Below are 12,565 nucleotides of genomic sequence, written 5' to 3' on the forward strand. Positions count from 1 at the left end.
TTCTTGCAGTTTGCCTACTTGAAGCAGATGCACGCTGCTGCCACCGTGATCCAGCGAGGTTACCGCAGTCACAGAGAGCGACGTCAGCAAGCCGCCACCGCTACTATCAAGTAAAAAAATAGTTAAAAAAAATTATAGATACAGATCGAATGACAATAGTTAATGTGCATGCAGTTAAAGAGTAAAAGAAGGGTAGTTCGATATATGTCCGTTAAAACACACTTTAGTCACTCCGTGAGCACGACCGCGACGTTTAAATAACGTTGATGCGCCATAAGGAAAATAAAATTACATGAATCATTGTAATTGTATCGCTTAGTTTGAAAATAGAGCATTTAGATTAAGATCTGAGTAGGAAGTGACTTCCACTCATGTATTGAATGAAAAGTATTTTATATCAAATTTAATATTATGTTGTAAAATCCGTTCTGCTAAGACTATAATTAGATAACAATTCAAAACAGATTTCTCGCAAACGCAACCGAAGTTCGACGTTTTCGTACTAAATTTGTCTTTAATGACATTCATTTACCAAAGTAACTAGCTCGCCGCAACTACGTCCGGGCGGACATAACTTTGGGCAGCTTTTTATTTTCTACACCTACAAACTGCTGTGGCTAACTTGCTTATTCTAATACATTTTTATAAACTACGATTTTTTATTTATTGTGTTTCTGAAATTAAAAATAGCTTAGTCGTTACCTTTATTAATATTATATTTGCAGATATATTTAATAGCACAACTGAAGTGCATGCCTCGACATTTATATGGGCGTTAAAGTTTTTTGGCAAAAGAGGCGAATAAGGTAGCACCTAACCATTATGTATAATCACGAAACTACTATTTCGGAGTTTTACAGATGCCATTCGACCTCCGTTTGCTAGCACTCTTCCCTGTGACGGCTGTTCCCAATATACTATCTAGATATAGAGATAAATTACTACCTTCTACTGTCAGTAATTAGCTGTCAATAATCTGAAGCTGTCCCAATATACCCGATAAGTCATTCTTATGGCCTTATATTGGGACGCGTGAATTTAAATTTCCATACAAACTTCTATCGCTGGTAAGCTATACGTCGTCCCAATGACAGAGAGCGTGTATGGATAAGGTGAGTTACCCTCGATAAGTTTATTGGGACAGAAAAGTCAACGATACTTACGATTTTTATCACCAGTAGGCCACAACCGGAGATAGACTGAATACTGTGAATGACCGTTATACGATTCAGCGGATATCCCCTGTCTTTTTGGACATTCTCTTAAATAGTAAACATAATAAACAGATTTTTTGAACTTCGTGAGAACTTTCATCTCTTATTTCATCCCCATGTAGATGTTGTTAGTGACCAATTCGAAATCAATTCAAATCAATTGAAATCTTTAATCCCTTATTTCAACCCGTTCCTGCCCATTTTTATAACAAAAGGTTCCTTCTTAAGGTCTAGTCTATATTTTAACCGACTTCGAATAGGAGGAGGTTATCAATTCGACTGGTATATTTTTTATGTATGTAAACCGATTAGCCGCTGAGATTTGAGATCCAATTTACGTGTTTCTTCTTTATTTTGATGCGGAATAGTTGCTTTTTTAGGAGTTTTCATTCAGGTTGTTTATATATTATTATTAACCCGTGTTCTTAGTTTCGACAGAATTTTTTCAGAGTCGATTCCTTATTTTTGGTTTTCGTATCTTGTCAACGTAGTAGAACCTTTCGTAGGCCCACCGATAGCTACTTAAAAAATAATTTAATAAACGTATGACAATAAAAAGCAACGATATGTTATATTTTACCTGATGTAATCTAGAAAAATCCTACTGTAGTTTACAGAACAACCTATTACAGACACTAAGAAGAAATAAAAACTATGTTTAAAAAACTGACTTCAAAAACTAATAAGTATAAAATAACTTAGTAAAGATTTAATTTAATACAACCTCTTATGCAATCCAATTACTTATCATATTACTAAAATAGTATAACTTGTAAGCGCTACCTATTGATAAGTTTGAAGCAGCATCAATTGACGCAGAAGTTGATACTAATTGCCAAAAGCCTGACTATTTTTGTGTGGTGTTCTGATTTAACTTAATGATGAGTATAGTATACTGCCTCGCGTAATCTATGAATATAATTTGTGCAGGAGGACATATTCACAACGCAGACAAAACCAGGCAGCCAGGAAGATTCAGCAGTTTATGAGACAGACGAAAATAAAGTGAGTGTTGATTTTATTATGTTTTTGATTCAACCATTAACGTACAAATACAACCTAGGTCTGCTATAAATGCTAAAATGATGTCCATATTACATATGCATGCTAATATTATAAATTCGAAAGTGTCGGTCAGTCTGTTTGTTTCTTACGTTTTCACGGTTAATTTCTAAACGGATTTTAATGAAATTCGGTTAATATAGAAATAATTTCAATCATGGAGAAGTCCATAGGATACCGACTTATTATCCTGATTCCTCATCATGCGAATGAAGCCGCCGGGCACTGTTAGTTTGGGTAATAATAAATTATTACTAGTTTTAATTTAATATTTAGACTTTTGAATATTTTAAGAATCAAGATTTACATGGCAAATATTCAGTTTCAAACATTAATTCTTAAGTTTGTGATCATGTCAGCTTTAAAAATTAGAACCGTTAAAATATTAAAACTTCTATGATGTGTGTATATTAAAGAAATTTTAATCGAATCAGACTCTTTTACACTTAGAACATTGGTTAGGAAATTTTACGGTTCACTTTTGGCAGATAAGTTTATTTATTAAAAATTGAAACTGACAAAAACCAACAAATTATATAATATATATCGAAAAAAAAAAACGGAATCCATCATTCATTCCTTTCTTCGGCTACTGTACGTTTTTGATGCCACATTTTTACCCATTCATACTTATCTGAAGTGCCGACCTTTTTCAATAAATCCTTTTCGCCTTTCACGTAATTATAAAACTCTATGCATGACAGTTTATAATAAAAAACACATTGTAATATGCTTTTCACTGTGGTAACACTGAGTCTATTTCGTTCTTTTGTCCACTGCGATGAGACAATTACTGTTCAAGGCGCAGGCATAGATTGTTCGCGAGTCCGGCACATCGTACTGTAGCACGCACCAACTCACCTATATCGAGGTCTCTCTCTGCTCCCAACGCTCTTGTCGAGGCCAACCTTATTTGTGATATATTTGCGGATGGATAGCAGACGATTTTAACAGAGTGCTTTCGTTTTTGTGAGAGGAATCGATGAACGGTATTTGAATGTTAATAATTGTTAGTTAATTACAGTAAACTTTGTATTTTTAACTATTAATTGTGTAATAGGTTTAGTTTGTTTATTTGTAATTAATTACTTACTTTAATATTGTAATTGGCTCACGCCGTTTTATTAAAGTATAAATAAATAAATTAAATAAAATGAGATCAGCAAAAACACCCGTTTGCTCGTTGTGGCCTGGGATTGCTCTCTCGCTTCCAATTCGCCTTGAACGGTCGCGGCTCCATCGATCATGTATGCCTAACTATCATAACCGGGACCACTAACTTACTCACCGGGACACAACGCTTCAGACCGGGACTTGTCCTTGTGTACTGGGACGAATGGCAGCCCTAAACTAAACTCACAATCACCCTCAAAGATTGTGCGAAGCAATATTTTATCTATAAACGAAAACTCTGCCTATGCTTCTACTAGGTTTATTGACTTTGAACATTACTGCCTCGAAATTAGGTATTAATTTAAACTAATATTTCAATGCTATATAATGTGGTAATTTCAACGCCGCTCGGACATTTTTTGACGACCTTTTCTATAGCGATTGGGAGGTTATTTTGTAGATTGAAAGTCGAATTTAACTTGTGTCTTAAAGTTTGTATTAAATTGTATCTGTGCTTCTTATTTCAAAAGGTAGGACATTGTTTTTGTTATATTAATTGAAATGGAATTTGCTCACGTTAAATTTATCAAAATATTTTACAGACTCGAAAGTTTTCATATTAATACACTCAATGAAAAGTGGGTATTTGCCGGTATGATAATATATTATAGTTTTTATTAATTATTATTATACAGGGTTTTTAAATATGCTTTAGTTTTTTTAATGTAGTCGCATTTTGGCATAATAAGCTTGGAATATTTTTTTTCCAAAATAAAATAATTTTGTTAAAATACTATACAAATTTAGGAATTTCTGTAGTACTGTTGTGACTATGGCTTCATAATTTTCGAATTAATGTCCTGTAAGCCGCGAACTTGATGGAACAAAACAATTTTGCTAGATTGCTAGATTCCTTTTTGATTTGTTCTGCATATAGAGCCAGTAGCTGTATAGTATATTTAATCATAAACAGTTTGTACCAACTGAGCCAATCGTCCGAGTGTCGCATCGACCAAAATTTTGGTACAATTTACATGATCACCATTGACTATAGAAGAGGAGAAGCTCATGATCTTATCAGCAGAACGACTTGCCTTTAACTTTTTAGGCCTTGGAGATCATGGCCTCCTCCAGCCAATGAACTGTAATTTTATTTCTGGATCCAAATGGTGATAATGCCACGTTTCATCCATAGTTATAAATCGAGTTAACAATGAATGTTCAGGATCTAGTAGTAATAGTTCCAATGAGGTTCAAGAAACGTTCAGCCTCTTTTGTTTTTGTGCATCGGTAAGCATTCTGGTAACTATTTCCTAATTCCTAAGCGTTAGTGATACGCCCTGCTGCTCAGGATTCTTGATTGAACTTAAAGTTCGGAGAGGCATCGCAATTGCGCTCCTTACTTTGAGACATAAAATTTTAAGTTTCATTAGTTCAGTAATTTCTCTAGCTACGGCGCCTTTCAAATGGAAACTGAATTGCTTGCGCATTACTAATTCAAAGCAGAAAATGTCATCGCAATAGTATCCATATAGCCATATATGGGTACTTTTGATACATATAAGACATTCATTGATATAATAGAGTATCTAATATAATTATATAATCTCTTGAACACTGGTTGTATGTGCCGGTGAGGAAAGGTATACAGGGACGGTGGGAACTGCCTGGTAAATGCTGGTACTTCTCTTCAGCCCTCGGGAAAACAATCGGCCTTTATATAAATACTTTCTTCTTCGTTTTGTTCGTGTTTGGTGCTTAGTTAGTCACTGAAGAGATTAGCTAGATGGCGCGTCCGCCATTATGGCGACACTAAATGCTAGCGACCTTGAGCGATATGAGTTCATGGCTGCCGGCCCGCGATCCATGTAACAAAGCCAACATTTTCAAAATTCTTGCGTGGAAATCGTAATATTTTAAAAGGCGCAAACAGTTTATATGCTTACAATTCTCATTATTGATTACTAATCTCAATAAATGTACCTACACAAAAAAAAGTACAAGCTATATACCTTTTCTGGGATTATACTAAACAAATGCGTCATACCGAGAAAAAACTTGTTTAACTGCAATGAAAAGTGGTAGTTCAAAATAGCTCTGGAGTGTTAAGCCTTACGGGTATGTGTTATATGATAAAATAGTGTTCATAGCTCCAAATGGTGTAATTTCACTAATAAACTTGTCTAAAAATGCCTTGCTTGCGTGTATTGCTTACCCTTCGCCTTAAATTAAGAGAATACGCAGGCCGCGGAGCGCTGAGCAAGCGTGTGAGTGCGTGATCCACCGAATGAGTGTAGGGCAAGGTAAGGGGACAGGGCATAGGGTGCAGAAGGAGGGATGAGGAAGCGGTGGAAACGTGAACTTGACAACTGACGTTGACGCTGACAGTTACAAGTTCGTTCCGAAATGAGCAAATGAAATATGGCGCCCACACTGGTGTGATCAAGTGAGCCTGTTTTTCCGTTGCCCCCACTTATGTAAAAAAAAATGGTTGCATAACAGAGCTTGACTATGTTCAATTTAATCTTATATAAATATTTGTCGATTTTAAAAGAAGAATTAATAGGCCACTTTATTGATTCTAGCATGAAAGCGTAAATGAATTTGTTGTGAGAATTTCAAGTTCTGAATAATATTATATTCATACCGCATCGAAATTTATTAGTTTAATTTGAAATGAACCCAAACAAAGCCGTTACAGTATAAGAAATATTGAGACCCTTTACAATTAGATGACATCCAGATAACGCAGAACAAATACAATATTCCTGAATATATCCCCACTGGAGTCCCTTACGTTCAAATTGTTTACCCCAAAACTAATATCACGAGTTCGTTACATCCAAAATCCCTCAGAATTGAGTGGCGATATTGAATTTATGAATCTAATAATATTGTATTGGATGTTCATTGGCTTTATGGTATTTTATTGTGTTTTAGTTAGCAGTGTTGTTAGTTTTTTGATATTAGGTTTTATTTGCTTAAGTTGTGCGTGTTATATGTGCCTCTTTTCCTTTGCTGTTTTTTTTAAAGTACTCTCTAATCATTTTAGTGACATAAGCAAAAAAAATGTGTTTTATGTGTTAATTACTAAAACATATTGCACATTTTTTAAGTAAGTGATACGCACTGAGGATTCTTGAATAACCTAAAATTTATAATCCACTTGGGTACCTAAGTTTTCAAGTCTTACAAGCCAAGTAATAAAATAGTGCGTTTCTTAATAGCTATGGCGCCCTGGTGCTTTGCGGCCGAAAACTTCCACTGGTGACTGTAACGTTAGAAATCTAATCTTTTTCTGTCATTGATGTACTATAAACAATTCCATCTAGTCTATTATTGGATACACTCATTAGAAGCTCGGAGGCGAGCACGAGGCAAAAACATTTTACCTTAACAATTTAAATGTAATTATTTAGCAAAATGATTAAGTTAGTTACAAAATTTTGTTTATTTAAAAGAGACACTTATTTCATCAAGTTTGGGTATGTTTTTATTTGGACAGTTTTCACTAAACACTTTGTCATTGCGTGGCGTTATATTTAAAGCGCGGTCGAAACACAACTGAATGAAATCCCTGCCTGATAGACTCCTAGGCAGAGTTTTGCTTCAGATAATTTTTGAGCGTGACGTCAATGTTTTCTCTCTACATATTTGTACGAAATAATTCATGCACTTTCAGCCAAGTTGTCAAATACCGGAGACAGATTCCGAGAATGCATAGTTCAAACAAAAATCATTATTTTTACGTTTTATGATAAGAACTATTTAATTCTATAGAACCTTTTAAAAATATATCTACTTTAACAACATGTTGCTTCAAAGGGTTCAGTACCTACACTATCACAGGCTCAATCGGTACATATCAAAGTGAACTCATTGGTATGGAAACGTTTCAACGTCACAGAGCTTTTGTAAATGCAATGACTTTCAATATCTCCGCGTCGTTATTTTTGTTGAAGGCTGAAATATGCGAATATTTTGTGTAAAAGAATTGTTTTTTTTTTTTTTATTATCTACACTAATATTAAAAGGAGGACAGGTTAATATTTTTGTTTGTGTTGAATAAACTTAAAAATGTATTGATATATTAATTCTGAAAAATATGAACTGTAATCATTTTTATATTACTTTCAAATCTCTATTTGAGCCCGAATCTTTAGATCATTCAGACCCAGACGTAGACACTAAATCTAAAATGTTAATATTTTTAGGTTAAAGTAAATCTTTTTTCATCTGTTACTATTTCACAAATCAATTTTGATTTTTTACACGCATCTAGTACTTGGGAAGAGTTCTCCACAAACGTAAGTCATCACTTTATCATTTATGAATGTCTTAGCGTACGTAAGCAGCTAAATAGAATTTCCATTACATTTAAGACTATTTCACTATAATATGTAGACACGCCACAAACTTGTTTATAGCCCTCGCACTCTGAGGCTGAGTTTTTCAAGGAATTTTAAGCCACGTTTAACATTTATTTATGAAAATAAGAGACGAAACGAGCAGTACGTTCAGCTGATGGTAATACGCCCTGCTCATTATTATACGCCAAGGGTACCTTCAATAATAACAACGTTCTTGTGAATCCCTGTTATTGCAAGAGAGTGTATTCGGTGGTGATTACATAACCGGTGACCCGAAATGTCTTTCTTTTACATAAAAAAAACCTTTATATCTTTTTGGTAAATCCACCTATTTATATCACCTTTGAAATACAATATGTATGAGGAAAGTTCTACATGAGTATTATTGTAATGAATTCATGAAAAAATAGATTATATTCATAGGTTTCTCTCAGCGTATGAATAAAAAAATACAATATGTCTTTTTAAAACAGTCTTCAATGTATCGTAAATAATATACGAAGGCAAGTAAAATGTGGAGATCAAATAACCTTGTGGTTTTTTATTATTAAGGTTTACACTATGTTTCTAGCTGTTTCTTATTTATATTGTTGTTGTTTTTTTAATATAATGTGTTACATTATAAGCCGAAGAGTGAGAAGGCTTTGTAGTGATATTTTTTGTATTAAAGTAACCGCTTACGTTTTGTAGGATATATCCAGGATGAAGAAAATAGATATAGTGTATAAAGAGCAACAATATTTAACTACTTCGTTATAACTAAATTCAGAACCATTTATTTCTGTCAGAAAAAAGCCCAAACAATTACGTTATACGTCTGGAGCAGTACATTATTTCAGCCCATATCTATAAGTGTCAACTTCAAGGGTAAGGGATGAAGTGAAATATTTTGCTACGGTTTAAGTGCGAAACGCTTCGCCATAGGATTGCTATAGCAATTTTTCGTGCATTACGATTAAAATCGTATCAATATTGCTATGAAAGTATGCCTTCAATCAGACAGAGATTTACTGCTTTTTAATGTTTTTTATTATTATTATATCAATTATTCCTACAAAAAAAGGTCATATTGTGCTAGGTAACTTGGAATATGCTTGTGCCATAAAGACATCGATGTTTCGTCAGATTACAGAGAGAACGAGCCGCAAGCGTGAAGGCGGGCCTGCAGTCGCAGGATGTCCACCAAAACTTGTTGCAGCCCATCACCAGTACTCCACCCACACCTAACAGGTAAAAAAAAGACAAATTCGTTTTGCAGTATATGTTTGATTACTTACTTAGAAACTCGTTGCGTCCATCCAAATGTTGTGAGATTTCTTGAGTGTAAATTCCGCTAAGTTTTGTCTGTAGTGAATTCGACACGTGTTTCGAACCGATAAACGATGATACTGGCACACTACGGGTCATTTCACATGCATTCGGTCACGGCACGTTATGTTTTAAGTAGAAATGTAGTAGCTACCATGACAGATTTCAAGCGGTACGGTGAGCGTGCCACAACCGTGTGTCGCCGGTGCTTATCCACTATAAGCACGGTTTTGACGTGGCAACCATCTTTGGAGTAATGTATTGACTTGTATAGTCTCGTTCACAAAAAAACGGATGCAAGCCGGCGACGTCTTCAGTCTAGTACCTCGATAATACTGCAACCACCCCTCACCGCTGCCGGGCAACCGTGAGTAAGCCATGTGTACATGTGGAAGAGCTTGGAAGGCACGGAGCCGTGCCACAATACAAGTAATAGAACAGTAGCGTAACTCAGCGGTTTCCTTGAAATTTATACTTACATCTGGGCGGAGCGCTAGGGTTGGTAAAAGCGTAACGCAGCTCATTAAACTATGATAGCGACCAGTCTAGACGTACGAAGTGGCACTCAATCGTGCGTGTGTGCGTGAGTTGATTCGGGCGCTCTAGTGTAAAGTTAAAGTACTGTTCTATTACTGTATTGTGGCAGTGCCGATTAGACAGCAACCGTATGCATGTGAAAAGACACTACTGCTTAGCTGCAGAAAAGAGACTGTAGCGCTCGATTTACACTAGGGGCAGTTGGGGCAAGTGCCCAGGGCGGCAAATTCTTATCAAGATTGCTCAACTTTAGATTGCGAAGATTTAATCGACCAATTCGCAATTCAAAACGTGTTTGCCTGGGAAAAAAAGGATGTAATATAATTATGAGACACCCTTAGTGCCAAATTTATGATTGTTAGAAAAAAACAAATATTTACAATGTTTTTAGAATATATAACATATAATATAGTTTCTGCAATAAATTAGTTGTTTTAGTTTTGAAAAATAAAATATATAAACTATAAGTTTAAGTAAAATTCCAGTATTCGGGCGATTTTTTTTTCGGTACCCAGGGGCGGCATTAAGTTTAAATCCAGCCCTGTTGCCGTGATACCCATCTAGCTGATATCCTGTACGAAGAAGACATAAAGCTTAAATATTTTATATTCTAATATCAACTCACTGTATACTTTCTTTGTTTTAGGATCGTTGATTATTTAGCGCCTGAATCACCAATGAATGCCGATGACGATCTCCTTATCGAGCTATTATTTAAAATGTAACCTGATGTTGTACACATTAACAGATTATTTAAACGTATTCCATTGTGCTTACTTGTAACTTTTACTAACGCAAATTTATTTACATGAAAAATATAGTCGCAAAGATTAGTCGACGAAATCTCATATTACATATTTATTCATATTATTTCTTGTAGTCATTTTGATATGTTGCTATCTGTATAGTTACTATCCATTAGTTTTCATTATTATTTTTACCACCAAAAGCAATATATTCATAAGTTTTTAAATGATCCATAAAAACTTGTACTAAATATATTGATCTCAAGTTGAGTTACTTTATTGTTCTTCATCCTCTAAAATTAATATTTTTGTTTTTATTCCTACTCTTACATTAAAAGTATTTATATTAACTGTTTTGATTTCGAATTAAGATACTTTATTCAATGTTGTCTTTATAATATTTTGTTCTCATTTAAGTTGAAACTTCAGGTCATAGACAGGGTTATATTTAGTATAAATTTTATCGTATTTGTATTATATTTTCATAATATATTTTTGAGAAGTTTGTTTAGAACATTTATTGGAATCATATTTTTGAAATTGGATGTAAAATAATTCTCCTAGATCACCGCTGATTGAAGATGATTCTCGAGAATTCTTGAATTCGTACATTTTTGTGCCATTACGATGAACTAAGAATATTAATTTTGGACGCAAGTTGTTTGTTTGATAGTAGGCTTTAGTTCGTTATGTATCAATGATTTTCACGCTAAAACTAAAGAGCGTAGGTTAAGTACAAATTCAAAATATTAAAGCCACTGTTCTTATTAAAGTAGTTGCACCTAGAGATACAATAATAAACCCGAGGAGCTGTGAGTATTTTGAGATTTTATCGTAATTAAGAAAGAATTAGTTATACTATTGGTCTTAAATAAATCAGAAAGTTTTCATTCCAGCCTAATAGACTAGTCTGAATGTAGACAAATCATGAAAATTAGTCAAACGTGAAATACCTACATTTAAATTCCTGCAATGGCACGTAATTTTCTCTTTACAAGTGTTATTTTTATATTTGTTGTGTTCAAGTTATTGTTAAATTTATCTATAGCTCCGTAATTAATATAGAAAAATTCAATTTCCCACCCCTAGTTCCTAATTCAACAACTATTTAAATATTTAAATTACTATCGACATGTTTCGATAATAATTCTCTAGATAATGATCATTGTTTTAGATTCCTTGATAATGCTAAATGCCATACTAATATTAGCGTTCATGAAAAAAATAAGGTTGTGCACCACTTAAATATAGAAATTAATACCTAATTATTCCCTTTTTCTGAATTCTCTGATATTTTACAGTAGTGATAGATGATAGCTTAAGAATTAGAAGTTACTATAGAATAACATAAGGCGGTGTGGTAAGGTGCCGTTGAGATATTTTCGATTCGTATTTTTATAAAGCAAAAGTTACGAATGACTAAAATCGCTTTGCTTGAGCAGGGCCGTTGATCAGATATAATTTTTTTTTTTCAACTCCTAAGTTATTAGTGGACTCAAATATTTTATATATTTTTAATCGGTTGATTTTTTTCCTTTTAAAGTGAACTTTGTTTCGTAAAATTGATAAAATATTACGTTATTTATCATGCATTACTTAATAACAGGAAAAAATATTTGGCACGGAATGTAAGGCGCGTTAAATTTAATATTGTTAAAGATTTCCTAATCCCTAAGTCTAATAAAATGTTCTGAATTTTTCAAACAGTCGGCAATGAAGAGCGAGTTAAATTTGAGATTATAGTTAATGAAAGGGTGACTGGAAATCATTAATAATAATAGCGATGGAAAATGAATGATTGTAAAAGCGACGAAGTTCGAGAATAACCGTCCAGTTGTGGCGGCTTTTGCCTGTGAGGCGATAAGCAAAAGTCGAGAATGGAATACCAACGCTAATTTCAGCAGCTCATAGTGACGTGAATCGCTTGAAACACGGGCACCTGAGGGCGTGAGAATGTAACATGTACATTTTATATTTTTGGATTGCTAATTTTAAGAAGCTATATTTATATATGTATACGTAGTTGGCGGATACAACATCAGTATTTCAAAATGTATTGCGCCAAATTTTGAGGAGTTGATTTCTCAAGTTGATCTTTTTTCTTTATCAAAAGAAAAATAGCTAGTGGTCGTGTACATATTATAGAATGCATGGTTGCTTCCAAAAGCCAACGATATAGTTTGAAGGGAGTTTTAGATAAGGGTAATTATTTTAA

The sequence above is a fragment of the Leptidea sinapis genome, chromosome 27 (assembly GCF_905404315.1).
Source record: "Leptidea sinapis chromosome 27, ilLepSina1.1, whole genome shotgun sequence".
NCBI classification, from domain to species: domain Eukaryota; kingdom Metazoa; phylum Arthropoda; class Insecta; order Lepidoptera; family Pieridae; genus Leptidea; species Leptidea sinapis.